This window comes from Tenrec ecaudatus, chromosome 10 (assembly GCF_050624435.1).
Source record: "Tenrec ecaudatus isolate mTenEca1 chromosome 10, mTenEca1.hap1, whole genome shotgun sequence".
NCBI classification, from domain to species: Eukaryota; Metazoa; Chordata; class Mammalia; order Afrosoricida; family Tenrecidae; genus Tenrec; species Tenrec ecaudatus.
The window spans coordinates 28713147-28737891 of NC_134539.1; positions in this window are offsets into that span (position 1 = coordinate 28713147).

The window sequence follows — 24745 nt, forward strand, 5'->3', positions numbered from 1 at the left end:
TATGCAAGTATTCTCAAGAGTTCAGCATGATGGTGATTCAAAACTAAATTAATAATGCCATCCAAATAAGATGCAACTTTACATTGGAGAATTGCATATGCTATTAGAATATGGAATGAGCTCTGTTGACATCGTGGATTATTTGCTAGCCTGCTAACTGCAAGGTCAGCAGTTCGAATCAACCAGTCTCTCAAAGGAGAAAGATGGATCTTTCTGCTCCTGTAAAGATTTGCATCCTCAGAAACTGTACATTGCTTGCTATGAGTGATAATCAATTAGATAAAAATTATGGAAGTATGAGAATATACAGAAAGGATCATAGTGTTGATGCTTAATTTGAGGTGGGAATCAAACATAATCAGGGAAATGTGGGCTCAGTAACATTCCAGGTAGAGTATAGGCATAGATGATTATTGGCAGTGTGATGTGTATGCACAGGAGGAGCTGGAAATGAGTCACCTGGTGAGTGATAAGGGTTCTCCAAATTATTTGTGTAGGTCACTGGCTGGAGAGTGCCTCAAGTGAGCTTGGATCAAATGATGGGAGAGGGGGGAATGCTGTCTGCTGATTAGTTCCAGGGTAAGTCCCCCAGAGAAGAAGGCAGCTCTCTCATAGGCATGAGGCTCACTGATGGGAGTACAGTGCAGGAGAGGGGAGATGGAGTGGTCACACTTAGAGGAGTTTGTCTGTCGGTGAGATGGATGGAGGGCTGACCCCTGGGTGCAGGGGAGGAGTCAATGAGGATACTTTGGGGTCACTAGGTGGTGTTTGTCTTTGGTGGCAAGTAGCAGATGGACAATATTGAACTCAGGCATCTTGGGGTATTCTGGGGACCCAGGCTCGGTGCCATGGAATGCTGGGACACTGAATCCTGCTTCTGGGGCACACAGCATGTTCCAGAGCCTGAATTATTGAGTTCAAATTTGTGAACTCCACTGAGTGACCTGAACTGTGTTTCAGACACACTTGAGCCCATTTTTTGCAGCCACTGTGTTGTGTTTACTCATAATACCAAGGTCATTATTTCCCCCAAATATTTTCTCTATCTTCTCATTCTTTATATGTACTTAAATTTCACCTACTCAGTACTAAAACAAATTTCTTATCAAGTTTATTATTTCCAAAAGTAAATAAATACTTGTCCTCAAATTCTATTCTACTTTTTTAAATCGTTTTTAGAGTGACCGAGGAAAAGAGAAGCACTTTATCTTACTTTACATTTCTTTCTGAATAGATTTTCAATGATAAAATATGAACCTTCAAATTCTTGATGTCTTTAAAGTTTGAAAAATGTAATTCATGATTAACTGAAATATTATTGCATTATTTAACTTCAGAAAATACAAATATTTAATAAGGTGGTGAGAACTATTTGAAGGTTTTAAACACAAAGTGGTAGTGTTTTGTGTTTTTTCTTTTCATGTGCATAATCACTCTGGTAGTTTTATTTATTTGCATACTAGCAAGAGGAACACAGGAACGTAAACATGTTCATCATGCACATGATAGGAATTAGATTTTTTTTTTTACTAATGAAAAGACTCCCTCTTATGCTCTGGATCCTGGCCCTACCAATGCTTACATTTGATTTTGTTAATTTTTTCTCACCCCTCCCCTTTTTTTAATGTTTAGCAGAGATAAGTGAGGGATGGATTGAGGCAATTAAAATAATTGGAAATTTGTGGATAAACAGCCTATATTCCCCCAAATAAATATACTCTCTATGCTAAGTAGATTGAGTTATCTTTCTGGAGAACTGCATGATTTTAGCACAGTTTAGTTAAAATTTTTTATGCCTCTTGTAGCACTGAATATTCATTCAGAATATGAATTTCCAGCAGGCAAAAGCAGTGTGTGGCAGCCAATCAATCTATCAAAATAGAAACAAAGATGAACAAAAATATTTGGCAAGTGCCACCACAACGTATTGATAATAAAGACAAATAAAAAGACTGATGGATAGAATCCTCTCAAACATCTAAAGCTAGGTTCATTATGCAAAGAAATTAACCACAATACATTTTAAAATTGTATTATGGATTTTTGTATTTGGATGATGGAAATTATCAGTAGATTTCTGTTTCGCCTATCACACGAGGTGTCAATAAAAGACTAGACTGACGGTCAAGGAGGCATTTTAATACCTTGAAAAAATTGACTATTTGAGGAAGAGTAAGAGATCTATGTAGGTATATGTCCTGCAGGATAATACTATAATTTACATACTTTTAATAGTTTTTGTGTCTTAATTAGCTAGTGCCAGTGTAACTGATATATCAAAAGCAGATAGCTTTAACAAAGAGATTTAGTCTCTTTATGGAGGAAGCTGGAAGTCCAAACTTAGGTGGGCAGGCCGAGGGGAAATTTTCTCTCTCTCTTGGCTTTGGGAGAAGATTCTGCCTCCTTTCAACCTCTGTGGACCTGCCTTTCCTTGGAGAGCTCCCTGTCTCTTGGTATCACTCTTCCCTTCGCTCTAAGGTTTCCCAGCGTAGAAACTCTGGGTCCAAAGAATGTGGGCCACCGCCAGCTTTTCTTTCTTGTTGGCCGTGCAGTCCCATTTCTTTCTCCTTTAATATATCTTAGGCAAAAAAAAAAATGTGATGCAGGTCATACCCTAAATAAACTCCCTTTTTATTGAATCAGGGCTCTCATCTGAATGAGCATGTTCCATTCTTCCTCAAATCCCTGCCACTGATTGGCTGATAAAATAAGCCCACAACACAGAGAATACTAATACTCTGGTGCTTGATGATTACACATTGCACCGTAATCTGTGTGGTTGGCAGTTCAAAACCAAGAGCAGCCATGAGAGAGATAGACTGACCATTCTATTCCTGTAAACAGTCTCAAAATCCACAATGGGTCACTATGAGTCAGTATTAACTCAATGGAACTTCTTTTTCTAATGAGGTAAGATTACTTAAATGCCAAATTTCAGTACTACATAACTTCTAAACTACTGAGAATCATAGTCCAAACAAGTTACCATATATTTGGTGTGGGATTCAATCCAATCCATGGCAACAGGAAGGGCAATATATTGCTGAATATCATAACACCAAAGTCAAATGTTTATCTCACTTTGCTCCACACATAAATTTCATCATGGAATTTTGAGAATGAAGTGATTAGTTCTAGTTCTGATTGGGGTAGCAAAAACCAAAATAGGTGAATTCAGGTAACAGACATTTGAGTGTAAAAAGCTATCTCTAGGAAAGTAAAACCTGTGACAAGAAAGCAGCTTACATATATAGCTATCCAGAGAGGTTTATATTTTTAAAAAGTGGCTTAGAGTTGTAGATGTGAACATGTTCCGAGTGCATGAGTCAAATGTCAGGCTGGAAGCGTCTCCTGATTTGCATAGCCCCAGAGGCCAATGAACTCAAAATCCAGAGGTCAGTTGGCTTCAGAGCTCAGTAAATCCAAGGTCCACAAGTGACATGGCAGCTGCTAAAGACTCCAAGATCAACAGGCAATATAGATGTGCCACAGCAGGATCTAAAGAAAGCAAGCAAGCTTTACCATAGAGCCCACTTATATTAGAAGCAGGCCATCCTGGTAGAGATTACACAATGCCAGATCTCATCCTCCCAATCTTTGGAAAGTCCACTCAAGTGTACACAGCACCTGAAGTAGCACACAACATGTATGCTGAATTTCTTACAACCATGGAACATGTTTCTCCAACTATTAGTCCTATAGTGAGAATTTGGTGTATTTTGAGATTTAAAATGTTACATGATGGAATTCTTTTTCTGTTCATATTTTTTTCTTCCATCATTCAGAAGGAAATGGACAGGAAAAGGTTTGGCTGAAGGTATGGTATTTGAGACACAAGCATGCACTCACATGCACAAACCAATTAAAAGCTCTCTTTCACCTCAGATACACACGTGCACTCACAATCAAGGCATCCGTTTCTCGCTTAGGTAGAGAACTTGCCTGGCTGCAAGAATAAACCTCACTTGCAAGTACTATTATGTAGCCCTGGTCAGCAAAGTCAAATCTGGACAGAACCTTCCTGGACAGTTTCATCCATAAGCAAAGCGATAGAATCATCAGTCTGTAAGACCAGTCCAATAAGGCCCTAGTGGTGCAGGGATTAAGCATTTAGTTTATTTCAGAGAAGTCAGTAGCTCAATCCACTCAGCAGCTCCAAGAAAGACAGACCTGGCCATCGGTTTATGTAAAAGTCACAGCTGATATAATTCTGTGGGACAGATCCCCCTTTAAGTTAGAATGGACTTCACAGTGCCTAATCCCCAATGAAGCAAGCACAAAATCAAATTGCAGAAGCAGCCATGAAGCTGTTACTCGTGTTCATTTCATTAAGTAATTAGTGTATTGTTGAAAAACTTGTGTCACTCATATCAATAAAACAAGCAGTAATGGATTTTAGGAACTTTGATGGCATAGCGGTTAATTGTTGGGTGACCAATTGTAAGGTTAGTAGTTTGAAACCACAGGTATTCTGCAGGCTAAAACAGGAGGCCCCCCACTACCCCGAAGAGTTACAGGTTCAGAAACCATAGGGGAAATTCTATGCTGTTCTGTAGGGTAATTAAGAGTCAGAATGCACCCATGGCAGTGGGTTTGTTTTTCTGAGGGTTCAGTGTCCTGGTAGCTTAGTGGTAAAGAATTATGGGTTGGGCTGCAAACTATAAGGTCAGACGTTTGAAACCACCAACCACTCAGGGTTAGAAAGAAAGGGCTTTCTAGTCCCATCAAGAGTTACAGTCTTGGAAAAACCCACAGGGACAATTCTACCCTGTTTTATAAGGTTGCTAACAATCATTATTGACTAGATGGGAATGGATTTTTATTTTCATTTTTTAATGCTTCGTGTTTAAATACGATTGGAATTGCTTCGTGTTTAAATACGATTGGAATGGTTAAATGAAATGGTGATATTAAATTGATAAAAGTGATTTCTTATATTTATATGAATTGCCTAAATTCTTAGAGATATTTTTCCTTTAAGTATATAAATCTCTATTAGTAGATGTTAGAAGTGATTAAGAAAATCACATAAATTGCATTTCGAATGGAGTTTGAAGTCTAAATAATTTTTTAATTATGTATGTTGGCAAAGGTGCATGTTTAAGTAGAATTTAATCTCTTAAATGTATAAATTAGTTGAACGTAAAATAAAGTCAAGTAGAAGCAATTACCTTTATTTCAAAGATAATTATTATATTAAAGTAAGGAAAATCATGTTATTTAACATTTCAGCTTTAACAGATGAAATATTAACTAAAATAAAAGCACTCTATCACATACAAAAATGACTCAGCAGACTTAAATTACATATCTTCTTACTTTCTAAAATGCAAATTTCCACATGATCAGCATGTATAATTTTATTCATTTATTTGTATATGAATGGAATCCATGATTTTAGTTGTGGGAAACAGAACCAGGAAGAGAGTGTATGCAGACAAATTCTCTATGCTCCCATTTCAGGAGTCTGGGAGACAGACTCATATTTCTGAGTTGGAGATGAATCCATCACATTCTCCTAACTAAAAGTTATCCCTCACAAATCCCACCCCCACCCTCCCACCCCCCCACCCCCCCGTAATAATGCCAATTTAAGATGCTGCTGGCAAGCACCTGGTTGTTACACATTTGAAGGTTAACTGCCTGAAGGTTGTCTGCCAACATCGAAGACAATCAGACCACCCCCCTCAAGCATGGCCCACTCGCTCTGATAATTACCCAGATGGAGAAGAGACCAGGGATCCCTAAGGTCAAGCCAGCTCAGAGTCGACCACGGTGAAGCTGCCATCTTAACTCTAGAATGCCCCCATCTTGTTATGTGTGTGCCTTCCTGTCACGTGTAGACCCCTAGCACACCCCCTCACTGTTACATATGTGTATGATGTGGCTTGAATATCTCAAGATTATATAAGCCTGTTAAAGAATACATTAACTCTCTCGGTACTGCCATTGGAAGAGGTAAGCTCTTGCTTGCCTTGTCTGGTGTTTCTGTAATTTATCTTTCAGTTACATAACTTCCCCTTTACGACCCATTTGGTTGTGGAGACTGGTCTCCCACATTTAGGTAATTGAAAAAAAAATCAAATTTCAAACTGTGAGCCCAAATTTCACCCAAGTCTTACTGTTGATATTCGATGACTAAGCATGTATTGAGTAGCCTTTCCTCTGAAGCAAATTAAGTGGAAAAGATCCAGGAAAGTCAGATAATTCATGAGGTTTCACATATCTAACTTTATTAATATAGCTCTGCTTAGAATGCACACACTCAGACCGACAGACACACATTGTATTCCATTATGATCTGCTTTTTTAATAGGCTATAGTAAAACAGTATGATGCAGCGACTTTCAGAAGGAAACATTTACATTTTATATTTAAAAGTATATTACCTCTTTTTTAGCTGCATTGACTATGTCATGAGCAATATGTTCAAGTAATATGAAGACTTTATATAAGTTCATTTAGGAAATTTCTAAAGGAATTTCATCTCCTCTTTCATGGTCATCTCCTCTTTCATGGTTCTTGATCTGCTCTCTTACAACACTCTCTTCTTTTTCTCCATTTATTGCTCTTCATTTCTTCCCTTCATTTTTTCTCTCTCACACTTATCCAATCTATTTTTTATTGTCAAAAATAAATATTTTTCTACTAATGTGAAAATTTTACTATTTTAATATTATATTTATAATGATTCTGCAATTGACATGTAAAATGTAAATTAAATGAATAAATTCATGCATGATGAAAATTAATACTACATAGTATTACATAAAACTGTGAAGAAATGAGTGAAATGATTTTTCTATATTACTCCCACAGAAATACATACATGCAATTTTAAATTCCTGTTATATATATATATATATCCCACTTATGAAAATATTCTCAAAAGGATTATTGCTGTGAATTTAAAATTTTTAAAAATATAAAATGTTTATAACTTTGAATTATAACTGACCTGGAAAGATAGAAACGAAATTAAAATAATGAGATAGTGAACATGAAGTAATTGTCTAAACCTTAAAAAATAGGCTGAAAATTGGCAGCACATTGGTTGCAGAATTTGTCCTAATGACCTTATAAAGGTCTAGTAACTTATAAAACTTAGTTTCTTTATTAGTTTGATATATCAAGTCCATTTCTTTCCAGTTACAACTACTCTCAATTACTCTAATTAAATGGTGGAATCCATTTCATTTTTTACATGCCTGCCATCTGATAACATTCATGGTTATGATTCCTGTTTTACCATCTTTGCAAACTTAATATAAAAAAGAGAAGTTTTATGGATACTTAAAGTTTGATTTTATCATTTGACTAATGTCTTCTCTAACTCCATATCTTTAAACTATCGACATTTTCCAATAATACTAGCAATACAACAAAATATAGCTCTTTTCTGCTGTATCTGGCCTTAGAAAAGGCCATTTGCTAAATTAATTATTCATTTGTTAAAACTTTCTTTTCAGAAAAAAAATCTTTTCAGAAACAAACAAACACTTCTCTGTGTGTTGTAAATATAAAAAAATTTCTTAACCGAGTGGAAAACTTTATTTTAAATGTCTTCTTATAATGTCAACTTGTTTGTCATAATTATTCATGCAAATTGATTCTATATTGATTGGCTATTGATTGAAATGTAACCATTTGCCAATACATAAATTACAATTTGGTGATATAAATTAGCATATGAAATTATCATGGTCCTCTCAGAACTTACTGAGGACTTTTTTGACATCTTGAATGCTAACAAACAATCTAAGAGTAAAAATACAATAATCGGGACTGAGTAGTAAGGGATAGCTCTAGTCACACAGCGGTTCTCAACCTGTGGGTCGTGACCCTTTTTGGGGTCAACCGACCAGGTCGCCCGATTCATAACAGTAGATAACAGTAGCAAGATTACAGTGATGAAGTAGCAATGAGATAATTTTATTGTTGGGAGGGTTGCGGCATTAGGAGGGTTGAGAACCACTGCAGTGGCTTCTGCAGGTTATACCAATTGTCCAAGGAGATTAAGACTACTCACTTCTGTGGGAAAATTGTGTGGTGGCCAACACATCTAATTCCATAGATAATAAAAAATGATACAAATTAAAAAATTCACAGGATGAAGTCTGAGAGAGATAACAGCATGAAACTTCTGTGCCCTAAACTAGACATGCTATGGTGCCCTGGTGGGCACCAACCAGGATCACCCCTGACTCTACACATTCACAGGCCTTTAGACTATGATATATCAGGTGATGTCTTGTTCAGGTTGAGTAAGCTTTTGCCTTTGAAACGTTCTCCGGAAGAAAGATGAAAGGTCAAATGACTCTTGGTAAGGAGAGTCTGCCAATCACTTTCAAATGACATTATGGAGTTTGGTACCTTACTGTAAAACTCTACCTTATTTATTTTTATCTCTTATAATATTTATTATCTTATAAAATGACTTCCTCTAGCTCATGTTCTACTACAGCTAATTTCTATTTCTCAATTTTGAGGTAGTTTTTTTTTTCATTTTTAACATCATTTTATTGGGGGCTCTTACAGCTCTTATAACAATCCGTACATCGATTGTATCAAACATATTTGCACATATGTTTTCATTTCTAAACATTTACTTTCTATTCAAGCCCTTGGAATATTCTACTTTATAGTATAACAGATTAGATAACCAATTTAAGATTACATTCTGTGTCACCTAAAAATAATTTTATAGGAAGACCTACGTTCTCATTGCAAAGAATATAATATTATTCACTGCTTAAGAATTTGTTGAAATGACTTATTTCACAACTATAAGTGGTCATTCTATCCCTCTCTCTTACACTCTTTCTTTGAGAGAGAGAGAAAAGTGATGTAGTAATTAGGTAGCCACTTAGAAATTATGTAGCTATATATCAAATTGATTTAATCATGAAAATCCTCTTCAGATTAGATATAAAGATGTGTATTCAATTTGGAATGCAAGAACATGAAAGGAAAAAGAGGGAGGCTTGCTCAGGCTTTTCTCTCCGGCTCCATGATTAGCACAGGGTTAACTCTAGGTAGGCTGCATCCTGGTGTTTTTTTTTTTGTTTCCTTGGAAATGCAGAAAGCTGTAAGTCATCAGTTGAAAGATGTCATGAGATACAATCAGCCTTTGTTAACATTACCATTTTTAGGTAGGAAGAGCAGGAAAGTTCAGTCTGGTTTGAATTAGCTCTCTTGCCCATTAAAAAAATTTTTTTTCTAAATTTATAAAGAGATTTAAGTGCTCAGTTACTGATAGTTTGGGTTTGTAATCAATGTAGCGACTATCTGAAGAAATTGGTAAAGAAAAGGGAACTGTTTATTATTGTTTCAATGTTGTCTATTGAGTTGCAAGTCTTCTGCTCCATGTAATGATTATGTCAACTTTATGAGGCATGGTACTCTTCTCCCATATTTACGGAGGAAGAGACAGAGATTCAGTTTCATAAAGATTTTTAACTAAAATCCCAAGTCACAGATTACATATGAGAGTTGGAACAAACTAATGTTGACTTGGAAAGCCTACCCATATTTTTCCCACTCCCACTTCCCAGCTTTCCAGTAAAGGGGAAAAAAACTTATGTTCTTCCAGCTTAAAATGATTATGGTTTTATTTATATATTTCAGCTAGGTAGTCAAAATAGTAAACTGCGCTTACTGCGTTCACATTGGTAAAGTTGATTTAGCCATAACTTCCAAGAGCAGACTTGTGAGAGTAGACATTAAATTGGATATATTACAACATTATTTCTTGAACACTTTTCCTAATGACCTTGCATATCATTTCACATTTGTAGTGACCATGAAAAACTATATTAGATAAAACTTTAACATATATCAACTCTACAATATCTTTAGATGGAGACTTCTGGATTATTAACAGTTTATGCAGTCATCTCCTCACTGGTCTACCACTTGGTCAGATTTTGGTAGCTTGCCTATTGCTGAAAGCTATACTTCTGGGGTTACAAATGCCAGCATGGCCTCCCATAGCAAACAAGTTCAGCAGAACGGTTATATTGAGAACAGACTAAGAATGAAGAAGCAGTCTATTTCTGAAAAATCAGTCACGAAAACCCTTATGAGTAGCAATAGAAGATTGTTTGATATGATGCTGGAATATGAACTTCTGAGGTTGGAAGGCGTTCAAAATATGCATATGACTAAAAGAAGCGATCTCTTTAAAATAGATCCTATCATCTGAAAAAGGGCATCGTGCTTGGTAGAGCAGAGGGGCAGTGACAAGGAGGAAGATTCTGGGTGACAAGCATTGACACAAGGAATTCAACAATGGGATCTATCATAACAATTACAAGAGTGGTGACGGCCCGAAGAACAATCCTTCTGTTGTACGCAGGGCTGGCTGACACCAAGCGACAACATGCATCGTATACTTGCTTGGAGTGCTAGACAGAAGAAAAACATTCAATATGCTAGGGACATGGTTCTCTGACATAGTATCCCTTTGTTGTTTTTGTGGTTGTTGTTAGGAGCTGTGCCAACTCACAGCAACCTGATGTACAACAAACGAAACACCACTCAATCCTGTGCTATCCTGACAACTGCTGTTGGAGACCATGGTTGCAGCCCCTGTGTCAATCCATCACTTTAAACGCCTTCTCCCGTTCACTGCCCCTCTACTTCCAAAAGCATAATGTCTTTCTCCGGGGATTCGTCTCATCTGACACCATGACTAAAGTATGTAAGACAAAGTCTCACTGTTCTTGCCTCTATGAAGCATTCTGGTTGTACTTCTTCCAGGAGAGATTTGTATGTCCTTTTGGCAGCCCATGGTAATTTCAATATTCTTCGCCAACACCATGTTTCAAATGCACCCATTCTTCTCTTGTCTTCTTTATTCAGTGTCCAATGATCACATGCATATGAGCTCATTGGGAATTGTATGGCTTGGGTCAGGCACTTCTTACTCCTCAACATAACTATCATAATTCACAGCACTCTGTACAGTGTATTGTTTAATCTATTTACTGCTGTTTCCATGAGCATTGATTATGGATATAAATAAGACAAAATCCTTGACAACTTCCATATTTTTTCTCCCTTTAGGATGCTATTACCTATTGGTCTAATTTTGAGAATTTGGGCCTTCTTGTAATCCATCCTAACGTCTTCAATCTTTTATCTTCATCACCAAGTGCCTTAAGTCCTCTTCTCTTTCAGCAGGCAAGATTGTGTCATCTGCATATTGCAGGTTGCAATAAGCCTTCCTCCAGGCGGGACGGTGCATTCTTCTTCATATAACCAGAGTCTCTCACGGTTTTCTCAGCATAAATGTTAAATCAGTTTGGTGAGAGGATACAACCCTAACATACACCTTTCCTGCTTTTAAACCATTGATTATTCTCTGGTTCTGTCCCCTCAACTGTCTCTGGATCCATGTACAAGTTCTATCTGAATGAGAATCCACAGAGTTGAATGCATTTGCATAGTCAATGAAACACAAGAAAATTTCTTTTGGGTTTCCTTGGTTTTGAGCCAAGATCTACCATCAGTAATGGTAGCTATCATTGCAGGACCACGTTTGAATCTGGAACATCCCTCTCAATGTACTACTGTCATCACCATTGCATGATCTTCAGCTAAATTTTGCTTACATGTGATACTAATGATATAGTTCTATAGTTTGAGCATGGGTACAAATATGGATCTTTTGTGTTAGCTGGCCAAGTAGCTGTCTTCCAAATTTCTTGACATAGATGAGGGAGAGCATCCAGTGCTTCATCAGATTGTAAAACCTTTCCATTGGTATTCCGTCAATTCTGGGAGTCTTATTTTATTCCAATGTTTCCAGTGCAGAATGGGCTTTTCCTTCAGTATTATCAGTTCTTGTTAATATGCTTCCTTCTGAACTGGTGGAATGCAAAGGAGTTATTTTTGATACAATTACTCTGTGTATTTTTGCATCTTCTTTTGATGTTTCCTGCATCATACACTATTTTCCCCAGATAATCTTCCAGTATTGGCACTGGAGGCTTGAATTTTCTTCTCTTTAAGTCTTTCAGCTTCAGGTATACTGAACATGTTCTATCTTGCTTTTCCAACTCTAGGTTCTTGCCCATTTCATTATAATATTTAAATTGTGTTTTCAATCTGCCCTTTGAAAATCTCTGTTCAGCCATCTAGCTCAGAAGCAACAAAGCCCACATGGAAGAACACACCAGCCTGTGTGATCATGTGGTCCCGAGGGATCAGTTATCAAAGAACAAAAAATCATATCATTGGTTGCACACCTCCATGATACGATCGCCAAAGACAAATGGGTGCATAAGCAAATGTGGCGAAGAAAGCTGATGGTGCCGGGTTATCAAAAGAGATAGTGTCTGGGGTCTTAATGGCTTGAAGGTGAACAAGCGGCCATCTAGCTCAGAAGCAATAAAGCCCACATGGAAAATGCAGACCAGCCTGTGTGATCACAAGGTGCCAAAGGGACCAGGTATAAGGCATCATGCAAACATGCAATATATATATATATATATATATATATATATATATATATATATATATATATATATATATATATATATATATATATATATATATATATATATATATATAGTGAATGAAGGGGGAAGTGCAAAGTGGAGACCCACTGGAGATCCCCTCACAGAGGGGTTTAGGGGGAGGAGATGGGTCAGTCAGCGTGCGATGTAGTACCGATGGAGAACACAGCTTTCCCCCAGATCCTGGATGCTTCCTCCCCCCAACTACCATGATCCGAATTCTACCTTGCTGGACTGGATGGGGCAGAGGTTGTGCACTGGTCCATGTGGGAACTGGAGGCACAGGGAATCCAGGGTGGATGATACCTTCAGGACCAGGGGTGTGAGGGGCGATACTGGGAGAGTGGAGGGTGAGTGGGTTGCAAAGGGGGAACTGATTACAAGGATCCACATGTGACTTCCTCCCTGGGAGACTCACAGCAGAGAACCGGGGGAGGGGAGACTCCGGATAGGGCAAGATATGACAAAATAACAATCTATAAATTATCAAGGGCTCATCAGGGAGGGGGGAAGCGGGGAGGGAGGGGAAAAAAAGAGGACCTGATGTAAAGGGCTTAAGTGGAGAGCAAATGCTTTGAGAATGATTAGGGCAAAGAATGTACGGATGTGCTTTATACAAGTGATGTATGTATGTGTATGGATTGTGATAAGAATTGTATGAGCCCCTAATAAAATGTTAAAAATAAAATCTCTGTTCAGCGCTTTTCCTTCCTTGTTTCTGCTATTTGCTTTGACTACTGTATGATGACGTGCAGGTTTAGAGGATTTTTTTTACATCTCCTTCAATCTTTTCTTTCTTTCCTATTCTTCATTGTCTTAGAGCATACGAGCATACTGTAAGTCTTCATCTACAAAGAAGCTAGATACTCTTAGGAAAGCTCTTGTCTTCTACTTCTGTCCTGTATTTCTCCCATTTCTCTTTTACTTGTTGATTTAAAAAAGACTTCATGTTGAGTATGTCAGTGTAATATTATAATAATTAATATATAGTTATAGTGCATGTGGTACTATAATATCTTGGGGGAGGGGGGAACACACATCCAGACAGACATCAGTTCAGCCCCTGGAATTTTGGGTTGTTAGGTTGCTAATGTTCAAATAAAATGGCATAACATGTTAAAACAAGTGCATATTTCTGATTTCAGTCTGCCTTAGCATCAACCATCTGTTAAGGTAAAATTACACTGAAATTCACAGCAGTAGTACGATTCCTTAGCCATTTCAAGTGGTAACAGAAGGGAAATTAAATTTAGAAAGTTAGCCGCGTTGGGTGAGAAAGCAGTGCATGTTCTTTGAACAGGTCCTTGCATCCTGACCTGAGCATAGACATGCCATTTGTTACTGTTCTATGAAAGAATATCACTGAAAAAGTTCTTTAATAATTGAGAATCCAAATGGTCTTTTTTTTTCTTTTTAGAATAGTAAGAAATTTTCTAGAGATCTATTTATTCTTCATGGCCTTGCAGTATGTTTCTCTTCCTATAACTGTTCTGTAAAGTTCTGTTGAATTAAAAAATAAAGCATTAAAGATTTTCAAAGGCCTCCAATACCGCCCTTAGGGTATGAAAACATTAATTGTACCCATCTCATTTTTTATTCTTTTAGTACTTTTCATAGACCAAAACCCTGTTAATAATGATCTTCCTATTTCTTCAACATAGCTCCCGAGCTAAGTTGGGTTCTAGCATTGTTGAATCCTCTGCAGAATAAGGAGTTTGTCTAAACTTTGCACACCCTGGTATTGACTTTCTTTGTAGGGAGTAGTTGCACTACTTGCATATGGCATTGCCAATGTTACATGGGGGATCAAATCCACCTGTCAGTGTGTCTTAGAGGTAAAGAAACTTGTCAAGTACAGCCCAAATCCTACCCTCCAGGATATTTCCCTCCTTTATCTTTGACCATAAAATTGAGTAATGACCTTTTAAAGCGAATTATGAATAGGGGACACATAAAACAGTTATCTATTTAAATTATTTATCTGGGGTTGGGTGGATATTGGAAAGGCCATTAGTGGTATCCCCCCTATCCCCAGGCGTCAGTTTTAACTCTTATTTCAAAACACATGCCTTTGTGGCATGTTTCTTTCCATAAATACATAATCTTCCATGTCCTTTTAACTTTTAATAGCCATATAACTCATACCATGAACTGACTTGCAGGCCAGAATACTGTACATCTTGTACAAAGCCACCAATTTTCATCAAGTAGGTTTCAGTTGGTGGAAATACCATTTGAGTCATAGCCTGGGAAGACAGGCGGTTTTACTTGATTGATGGGATTGGAAACCCATGAAACAGTTTTTTGCTCTGGCTGTTGGTTCTGCTGCTGCAGCTTCCTAATCCTGGCTGGGGGAGGTCCGATAGAGAAAACCTGGGGTACAAAGGATGTACTCTATGCTTGGCTCTTCATTCTGCCCTCTGCTACTGAATAGACTTACCTTAAAGCCATGGGAATAGTAAAATGACGTATCCCTTAGTTAGCATTTCAAGTTTTTACAACTACAATAGATCCTTTTAACAATCACGGACAACGGAAACATAATCAATCAGCTTCTTCCCCCACCTTCTCTTACCCATATCTATTAGCAAAGAGGAAATAAACATAATCTCCAGGGTATCATTCAGTTAACTAGTGGAGTTGCAAAGATTATTGTTTTGGGGTGCCATGAATCCATTCTGACTCATAGCGGCACTATGTACAACACAATGAAACGCTACCCAGTCCTGCACCATCCTCATAACCATCTTGTGTTTGAGCCCATTGTTGTAGTCACAGTGACACACGATCTTGTCGTGGCCTTCCTCTGTGTCACTGCCCCTCCACCTTAACAAGCATCATGTACTTCTATGTGGACTGACTTCTCTAGAAGGATCATAGCAAACCACTCACTAAACCACAAGGACATGAAATCAGTATTGTTCACATATAAATAACCTGGAGTTCACTTTATTATAACTTTTTTTAAGACTCTCTGACAAATATACTCATTCACCCAAAGCAGATGAAAATTAAATATCTGTCAGAATGTCAGTTACAGAGACACGGGTGCAAAACCAAAAATGTTTCCCTGTGCTTCTTTGAACTTTTTGCTAGTTTCCTGATGATAATGCATGTTTCTAGAATAAGTATCTGTTTGGAATCACAGGCATTTTTAACTCTAAATTTTCTATGAGGAAATTTATAAGGTAAAGAATTCGTAATCCAAATTTGCTATGTCATTCAAATTTTCAATGTTATTGATGTAAATGCTGAGCATGATACGAATATCAGTGATACTCCAACTACTCACAACATTTAGGACATCATACATATTTGATACCCTGCAGTGCCCTAGAGTCCGATCTGACTCATAGCAGCCCATACCCAAAGAAATGAGTCATTGTCAAGTTCAATATCGTCCCATCCCTTCTTTCTGCTGTTGTTATGTGTGAGCTCACTTTCACAGCCACTCTGCCAAACGATCTTGTTCAGTGTCTTCCTCTGTTTTTCCTGCAGGATACTTTACCAAACCTAATGCCCTTCTCTAGACTCTAGAGTATATTTGAAAGATTTGTGAGAGTAAATTTCCCTGTCTTTACTTCTGTGGAGTATTCTGCCTTCATTTCCACCATAACAGATATGGCTTCCATAGACCATGGCAGTCCATGGTGCTTTAAATATTGATTGCCGATACCAAAATTCAGATGCATCAATTCTTCTCTGATCTTTCCTATTCACCTTCTACAGGTCACATGCATAGTCCTCTAATGGGCATCTTTATTTCCAATGGGCATTTTAAATAGATCTCGGGTGGCAGATTATCCCTGTACAATATGTCCTTTGATTGTTTGTACTTCCATAAGTGTTCTTGTGTACCCCTTAGTTAGCAGGCCAAGTGTTTAAGGTCACAACCGACCCGGTTAATAATCACTCACAATGGAAACATAATCAATCAGCATCTTCGCCCATCTTATCTTACCCATATCTATTAGTAAAATTGAATCACTGTTCACTTCAATCTTTCCTCAGATGTGTATGTCTCTATCTATCTATCATCTGTTATGTATGTAGTTGTCACTCACCTTCTCTAATCCAGATGCTGCATTTTTTCTTTTAATGCAGTTTCTCAGATCATTTGCCCACTTTACATACTGAATAAATAGTATTGAAGAATACAAAATGGGAGAACACTTTCTCTGATTTTAAACCATGCTGCACCCCCTTGTTTAGTTTGAGTAACTGACTCGTGTTCTCTGTACAGATTATACATAAACACGATTAAGTGTTCTGGAATTCTAAGCTTTGAAATATTATTCATCGTTGACTGTGACCACATAGCCCTTTAAATGCCCTCGAATAGTCAGTCAAACATAAGTCAATATCTTTCTGATATTCTCTCTTTTCAGTCAGCAACCTCTGACATCGTTCATGATAACCAGTATCCCATACACTCTTCTGAATATAGCTTAAATTTCTGTCAGTTCCCTGTTGAAATATTGTTAGATCCATTTTGAAATTCTCCAACAATATTAATCACATGCTTCATGGTAATAATGATCTGGTGTTGCACTGGGCACCAACATGGATCGCGGGCAGCTTGCTGGCAGGCAAATATTGTTCAAACATCTGGGCAAGACCAGTGAGGATACCCAGTGCAGCCTCCGTCATGAAAACACTTCAAATGCTTTTCCTCTCGTCCTGGACTCGGATTTCTCCCCACTGCCTTCAGAGCATCTCTATGTGTCCCTTCAATACCCTGGTCCTGGATCCATATTGATACTGGATAATTAATTTTAACAAATGGGCTTTTCTAGTGCAGTTGATTAAAAATGGGTTCAATCAGATGTGGAAAATAAAACTCCTTTCATTATCTTGGCAATTGTTGTGTAAATACAACTCTTTCCTAGAACAAATTCTTAAAAATAAATGTAAAAGGAGACAACATTTTAAATGAAATATAATTCATATAACATTTTACTCTTGGTTTAACAATCTGTAAGTACAGATATATGCTGATATATTTCTTTCTTTGTTATTTCTGATAAATGCATGACACTTTAAATTTGAACAACATAAAATGAAGTAGAGATGAATAAACACAGAAAAGGAAGATTGTTTCTATAATGTGTGCAATAGCCTCTGACAATAATAAGGATAATATGGCTGATTCTAATGCACACATGTTCTTTGGCTAGCCACTTTTAGAAAAATGCATCACAATGGAGTATTCTTTTAATGCCCACCGCTGGTGATGTGATATTTGCCTGTGTTTATTTTTAACTTTCTTTCCTATCATATTCCAAAATAGTTGCTCCTTATCATTTCTATCTGCTTTCAATTCTTTGAACAGAATGGACTTTCAACCTTGTTATGTATGTTATCATGTGTTCTGAAAAGTCATCTCTCGTGTCCTTTTAAAGACTCCTTCAGAGGCCGTAAAACCTTTGGAATTTTGTAGAAGCATTCAGGGTTTGAGGAGAAATCTTTGTCTCATTTATCATACCTCTATGATCATTCCACACCAACTTTTCACCATTCCTTGAATGATTTTGGTTAGTGCCTGCTAACCAGAGCTCTATTATACCACCTATAGGCTAGTCCATAATTGTCGACTTTACTCATTCTTCCTCATGAGACTATCAAATGCCAAAGAGAGGGAGGAAAGATTTTGTCTGATTCATATTGAATCCAAAATAATGGTGAGATGCGTGTGTTTATTACCTAAGTCAATATATATTTATTTCTTTTCAAAATTTGCCATAAATATTTCCCACTTTACTATAGAATGCATGACATTCAATGCAAGGAGTTTTGAATCTTGGTTTCCATTTAACTCATAGTATTTTTCATTGCTTCTGATTCTTCCTCTCATTTTTTTTATTTCAAAGTTACTATTATTTTTAGACATCATGACAGGAAATGTTTCCATGATGGTTGCTTTCCTATTCTTAATTATTCTTATGATTGTCCTAATGTTTCATATGGCCCCAGATTATGTTCTAATTTGTAGTTAGAGATTTCAAAAGCTCCGATATACTTTATAAGTACAATGACATGAATCTGTGTCACCTACCAAACCAATATTTACTTGACATTTAAAATCAAACATTCTTTGCCCTTTTGATTTTATTATTTTATACCACTCCTGCAAAGGATTATTTCCTGAAGTCACTATAGATGCTAAAGCAAAGAAGTCATCCTGGGTAGCAAAGAGAGAGAGAGAGAGAGAGAGAGAGAGAGAGAGAGAGAGAGAGAGAGAGAGAGAGAGAGACCAAATAAGGTAGATTTTTGTTAACTGTAGGTATATGAGCTTATTAAAAAGTCCATTTATTTTCTTATCTCTTTAACATTTATTATCTCCTAGAGAATGTGTGTTGGAAGACCTAGAGAGAGAGTCTCTGAAATGCATTGCAAATATTCCTGATGTACTTTGCCATCCTTCTCCTATGTTTCATTTTGACAAGTTAATACATGTCCTCATTGCGCATGTATATTTGAGTGCATACAAACAAATGGTTTGACTACCATCTGTTCACATCACTGCTCGTTTCAAATAACTACCAGGAAGTTTAAGAACAGAAAAAGCCACACCTCAAAAGAAAATACCTAGTGATACTTGAATAGTTTGACTTTTGTCCACAAATTTAAGCATGGTTGGCATGCACAGCAAATACAAAGCTATTGCAGAGAATTTGTACATCCACACATGACTGAATAACCAATAATTTATCACAAAAACAGATAGAACTATAACTACTGCCAAGCCTCAATGTAGTATCAAAGTTCGGTCTCACAGGAAACTTAACATGTGTCAGCAATATTGGGTTAGCCTTCAGTTTCAGGTGTGCGTGCGTGCATGTGTGTGTGTGTGTGTGTGTGTGCGTGTGTGTTTAAAAAGAGACTACATTTCATGAATGCATACCAGAAGAATGCTCTGGAAAAAATGAGTTAGAAGGCCATGGATACAAAGTGGAACAAAACTCAAACTAATGAAAGGTTTACTAATCAAAGAGAGACTGGTGGGACCTCTGAGACTATTGCTGTGTAGGTCTGGAATGAAACTCAAGCCCCCACTCAAGTTTCTCGAAACAACAGGCAGGTCTACAAGAACAATAAAGCGAAAGACTTACAGTCTCTGCAACCAGATACCTGCTTACTGTGACTCAGAATCAACAGGATGGTCATGGGTTGTTTTTTTTTTTTGGTTTATGACACATAGAGCTGTATATACATAAAGATATAGATATAAATCCACCACTCATCTGTCAGTTTGCCTTACCCTGGTGGCTTATGTGTTGCTGTCAATGGGAGTTATGTCACTGGTATTTCATATATATGTATATGTATGTGTTTATGATATGTGTATGTGTATGTATGTGTATATGTATGTGTATGTGTATATGTATGTGTATGTGTATATGTGTGTATATGTATATATGTGTGTATATGTATATATATATATGACGAGCCCCTCCGTTGGAAGGCACTGAAAATATAATTGGGAAGGACGACTTCCTCAAAGTAGAGTAGATCTTAAGGATGTGGATGGACAAAAGCATTGGGGTCCCTGGGAGCACAATTCAAACAAAATGAGAGGAAACTACTGCAAACAATCATTGATAATAAGAACATGGAATGCATGAAGTATGAATCTAGGCAAATTGTAAATCATCAAAAGTTAATCGAAACACATAAAGATAGCACCTAATAACAGCACTATTACTAGTCCTAACAACGTTGCCTCTGATGTAATAGATCCTTTTGTAGCACATGGAATTGTATTTTGTGTATTAAAACAACAACCACTAAGCTCTAAATTGATATTTGAAAGGTGCCCGAAAACACATTTTCTTTGATTTTCTCAACCGCATACATTGAAGAGGGTCTTCCCAGCACAGCAACCAAGCTCTTGTTGCCAAAGGAAATGTTCTGCTCGTTCAAACCTTAGCTGCTCAGCGGAAGAAAGCTGTGGCTTCGGCTCTCAGAAAGATGAAAGATTTGCAAACCCTATAGAACCAGTAGGGTTGCTGCTTTGATTTGGACCTGAGGAGATGACAAAGGGCTTTACTCTGTTCTGAGTTCTGAAGACAGCTTGTCATTGAAGTTCATTGTGACCATTATGTTGACATATTGATGTATGTATATGTATGGATTGTGGTAAGAGTTGTTTGAGTCCCTAATAAAATGTAAAAGAAGAAAAGAGAAAAAAATGATTAGGGCAAAGATTGTACAGATGTGCTTTATACAATTGATGTATGTATATGTATGAACTGTGAAAAGAATTGTATCAGCCCCAATAAATTGTTAAAAAAAAAAAAAGAAAGAAAATAGCAGGCTCCCTTTGAATCAACATTTTTATCGAGTCAAAATCCAGAGACCATACGATCCCATAGTTCAATCATTTCAAAAATTTTCCAGTCATTACCACAACCAATTTTAGAACATTTTCTTATTTTGCTATTAGTTTCCCCTTTCCCCCACAGGACCCTAAGGAGCCTGTCATCCACATATTGTCCCTAGAGAGTCACCTTTCCAGGACTTCATATGCAATAAGCATTCACAACAAACACTCAAGAAGCTGACAACACTAACAAAATAAGACACTGAGAACCCTCAGTTGGAAAATATTATGTCTGCTTATAGCAAAACTGAGAGGAAATAAAGTTTCCCTTTTATGTGAGTTCATGTTCACTCTATTTCAATATTTTATTTCTTGTCAAATAGAATCTTAGAAGTCAGGTTGATTAGTTCAAAGATAGCTGAAGGTCATTTAGTTCACAGACTGGGCATTACATTCAAGAGAATGAAGAACAACTTTTTTCTTTGTGTTCTCCAATTTAAAGATGTATTAACAGAGTTGAACTTCTTTATCTTGTAGAAGGCAAATGGTCCTTTGGTTTGATACTATAGCTGGTCACTAAAAGAAAATACTTCATAGTTATTGTTGTTCCAAATTTTAAAAAAATGTCTATTCAATGTTTATATTACTTTTGTTTTCAAAAGTATTATACAAGCTGTCATAATTTAAAAACAATATTGGGAATTTTGTGTTGCTTCTATGATAATTTTATGCTCCTCTACCTTTGATACTGTGCCAATTTTTCACTTGAAATTTGCACCATCTGCAATAGAAAACAAATGCACTTCATTCAAAAATAAAATTTAGTTCTAAGTGAATTCACAAGCTTCCCAATATTAGAAATGGATAATGTACTTACAAATGTAATTTCATGATAAAATAAAGAGCAATGTGATTTCCCCAGTATATACCTTTAGTTTAGCAGTTGAGTGAGTCCTGGTAGAAGAGTTTAAAGTATTCAATTTGGAATGCTTCTTGGAAGAGCATCAAGCGATTCTTAAAAATAATAGTTCTTATGGATGATAGTTTGCTTGGATAAGCCATAGCTTTAAGATATACTATGAAAGGCAAAATGTAAACGGATGTAAGAAATGCTTACAAGGCCACTGTCTGTCTCCGACACGAGATATTTAGTAATTGGAAGTGGGACTGCAGCTGCAGGCACGTTTTCTTCTCCAAGATTTTTACAGCTTCCTCCATACCATCCGTTTCATCTGCCTTTTCTGGATCGTTTTGCCATGTTTAATATCTGATGATATTCGTTTGTCTTTGTGATTAAAGCAAACAGCTAAATAGAAATCAAGCAGTGTTCTTGATGTATAACAGAAGCAACCAAAATATTTCAAAACACACTCAACATTTTGCGTGAGGAGCAGATTTTTGAATGTTTTAGAGAAGTTTCTGGTTACATTGCAATGTTTCAAATGATCTTTTAAAATGTTAGATATTCCTGTTTTAACAGCTGTTATGTTTCTCTTACACTCCTCAAGTAAAATGCTCCCATCCTCTCATCTTCTAATTCCTAAGGAAATGAAATGGCTTTGTTTTGTTGCTTTCCTTTCTCTATGTCTTAATCTTCACATACTTGCAAATTAATATTCATATTTGCTAAGGTTCTTGGAACATGTGGTTGAATTGGTTCCAGCTCATAGAATCGGCGTCCAGCAAAAAGCACAACGCTCCTGCCCGGCACCATCATTACAATTGTATAGCAGACTTACCACGATGTCAATCTAGAGCCTTGAGGGTCGTCCTGTTTTCACTGACTCTCCACATGAGGAAATGTATGTCTTTTTCACATCCTGGTTCCTCCTGATAACATGTCCAAAGTATGTGAGATGAAATCTTGCCCTCGTCACTTTTAAGGAGCATTCTTGTGGGAACTTTTTCCAAGGTCAGTTTGGTTGTTCTTCTCGAAGTCCGTGGGGCTTTTAATATTTATCACAGCACCATTGTTCAAAAACATCAGCTCTTTTCCTGTCTTCCTTATTCATGATGCAACTTTCACGCGCATTCTGAGGTGAATGAAAATACCATGGCTTTTGCCAGGCTCTTCTTAGTTCTCAAAGTGATACCTTCATTGCTTTAAAGACTTCTTTGGTAACACATCAACTTAATGCAATGCATCATTTGATTTCTTAGCTGTTGATTGCGTGAGCATTGAGTGTGGATACAAGCTAAATGAAATCCTTGAGAAGTTAAATCTTGTCTGTTTATCTTTCTGTTGTTTATTGGACCAGTAAGGAGAATTTTGTAATTCTGAAGGTTATCTTCATTGATCTTTATCACTAAGTGCTCCAAGTCCTCTTTTCGATGAGAATGCAAAAGTTATGCCATCTGCATTTTTGATGTTGTTAAGGAACTCTGCTCCTGTGCGGACTTTCCCTCATGTGGTAAGAGTGCTCAGCACTGAGATGGACTGAGAACAGTTAAAAGAGATAACACTGACTTACACCGTTCCTGATATGAAAGGATTATGTGTGTCCTTTGGTTTGAACAACTGCCTCTTGAACTATATACAGGTTCCTCAAAATCCTATTCTTCACAATATTATCCACAGTTTGTTGTGAACCACACTGTCACATGCTTTGCATAGTGACTAAAACAGAAATACTGGCCTTCTCTGCTTATTTCTGGCCTTCTCTGCTTATTTCTGGCCTTCTCTGCTTATTTCTAAAACCAGTTGAATTTCTGACAATGCTGTAACAATTTTTAAATAATTTTCAGCAAAATATTACTTTCATATAATATTTCTTCAATATTTTCTGGATTCTGTTTGGTCACTCATTTTTGGAGTGTTCACAGAGCTAGATAATCTCTAATCCATTGGTCAGGCATCTATCAATATTGGCCTAGGCTACTGGGTATGTCTAGCTGTGCCTCAACTTGCTGAAACAGTTCAGGTAGTCGCTGATGATTCTGGGAACCTCTCTTGTTCTGTGGATGTTGTACTTTTCCTTTCAATACCATGGGTTCTGGATTGTATGCCACCTCTTGACATAGTAAGTGTAAACAAACTTGTTTTGGTGCAATGACTTTGTACATTCATTACATCTTCTTTTGATGATTTTGTCACAGTTCATTATTTTGCCTATTTATGGCAGTTGCATAAATTCATTATAATTTGATGTATAAAAGTGTAGGGGTGGAGTCTAGCCTGTCAGTTAAGTCACAGCCTGAGGTGACTCCTTGTGGGCGTGGCCTTCTCATTAGGAACATCCTGGCAATCTTCCCCCACCTTTCTCTCGCTCTCTCGCTCTCGCTCTCGCTCTCGCTCTCGCTCTCGCTCTCGCTCTCTTTCTGCCTGAGCCCTGTGATGAAATGTGCCATTGGATCCACCCAGCCTTGCTCTCACTAGCCTGGGATCTTCCCTGCATTCTTCATTATTGCACATGGCTGTGTGAGTTTGCAAAAGAACTTAGGGACTAATATCAGACTGGGATGTTTTGTTGATGCATAATTACTTCTTAATATAAAGCTCTTTCTTACATGTTTAGGAATGTCACTAGACTTGTTTCTCTAGCCAACCAGGCCTAACACCCAATTGTATCCTTCATTATAATTACTCCTTGACACTTAAATTTTGTTGTTTATTTTTTTTAACTTGAGAAATGCCGAGTGTGTTTTTCTCATTCAGATCTCTTTATACATTTTATGACAATTCTATATTCTCTTTCTCCTTGAGCATCCCTTAAAATTTTCTGTTGACCTCTTTTACTTCATCATTTCTTAGATTCACCATAGCTACTTTATCTTTAACAATAAATTTTAGACTCCTCTGACATCCGATTTGGTCTTTTCTTTCTTGCCTTTTTTGAAAGCACTGTCTGCTTTCTTCATTTATAATGTTCTTGATAGTATTCTACAACTAGTCTGACCTTTG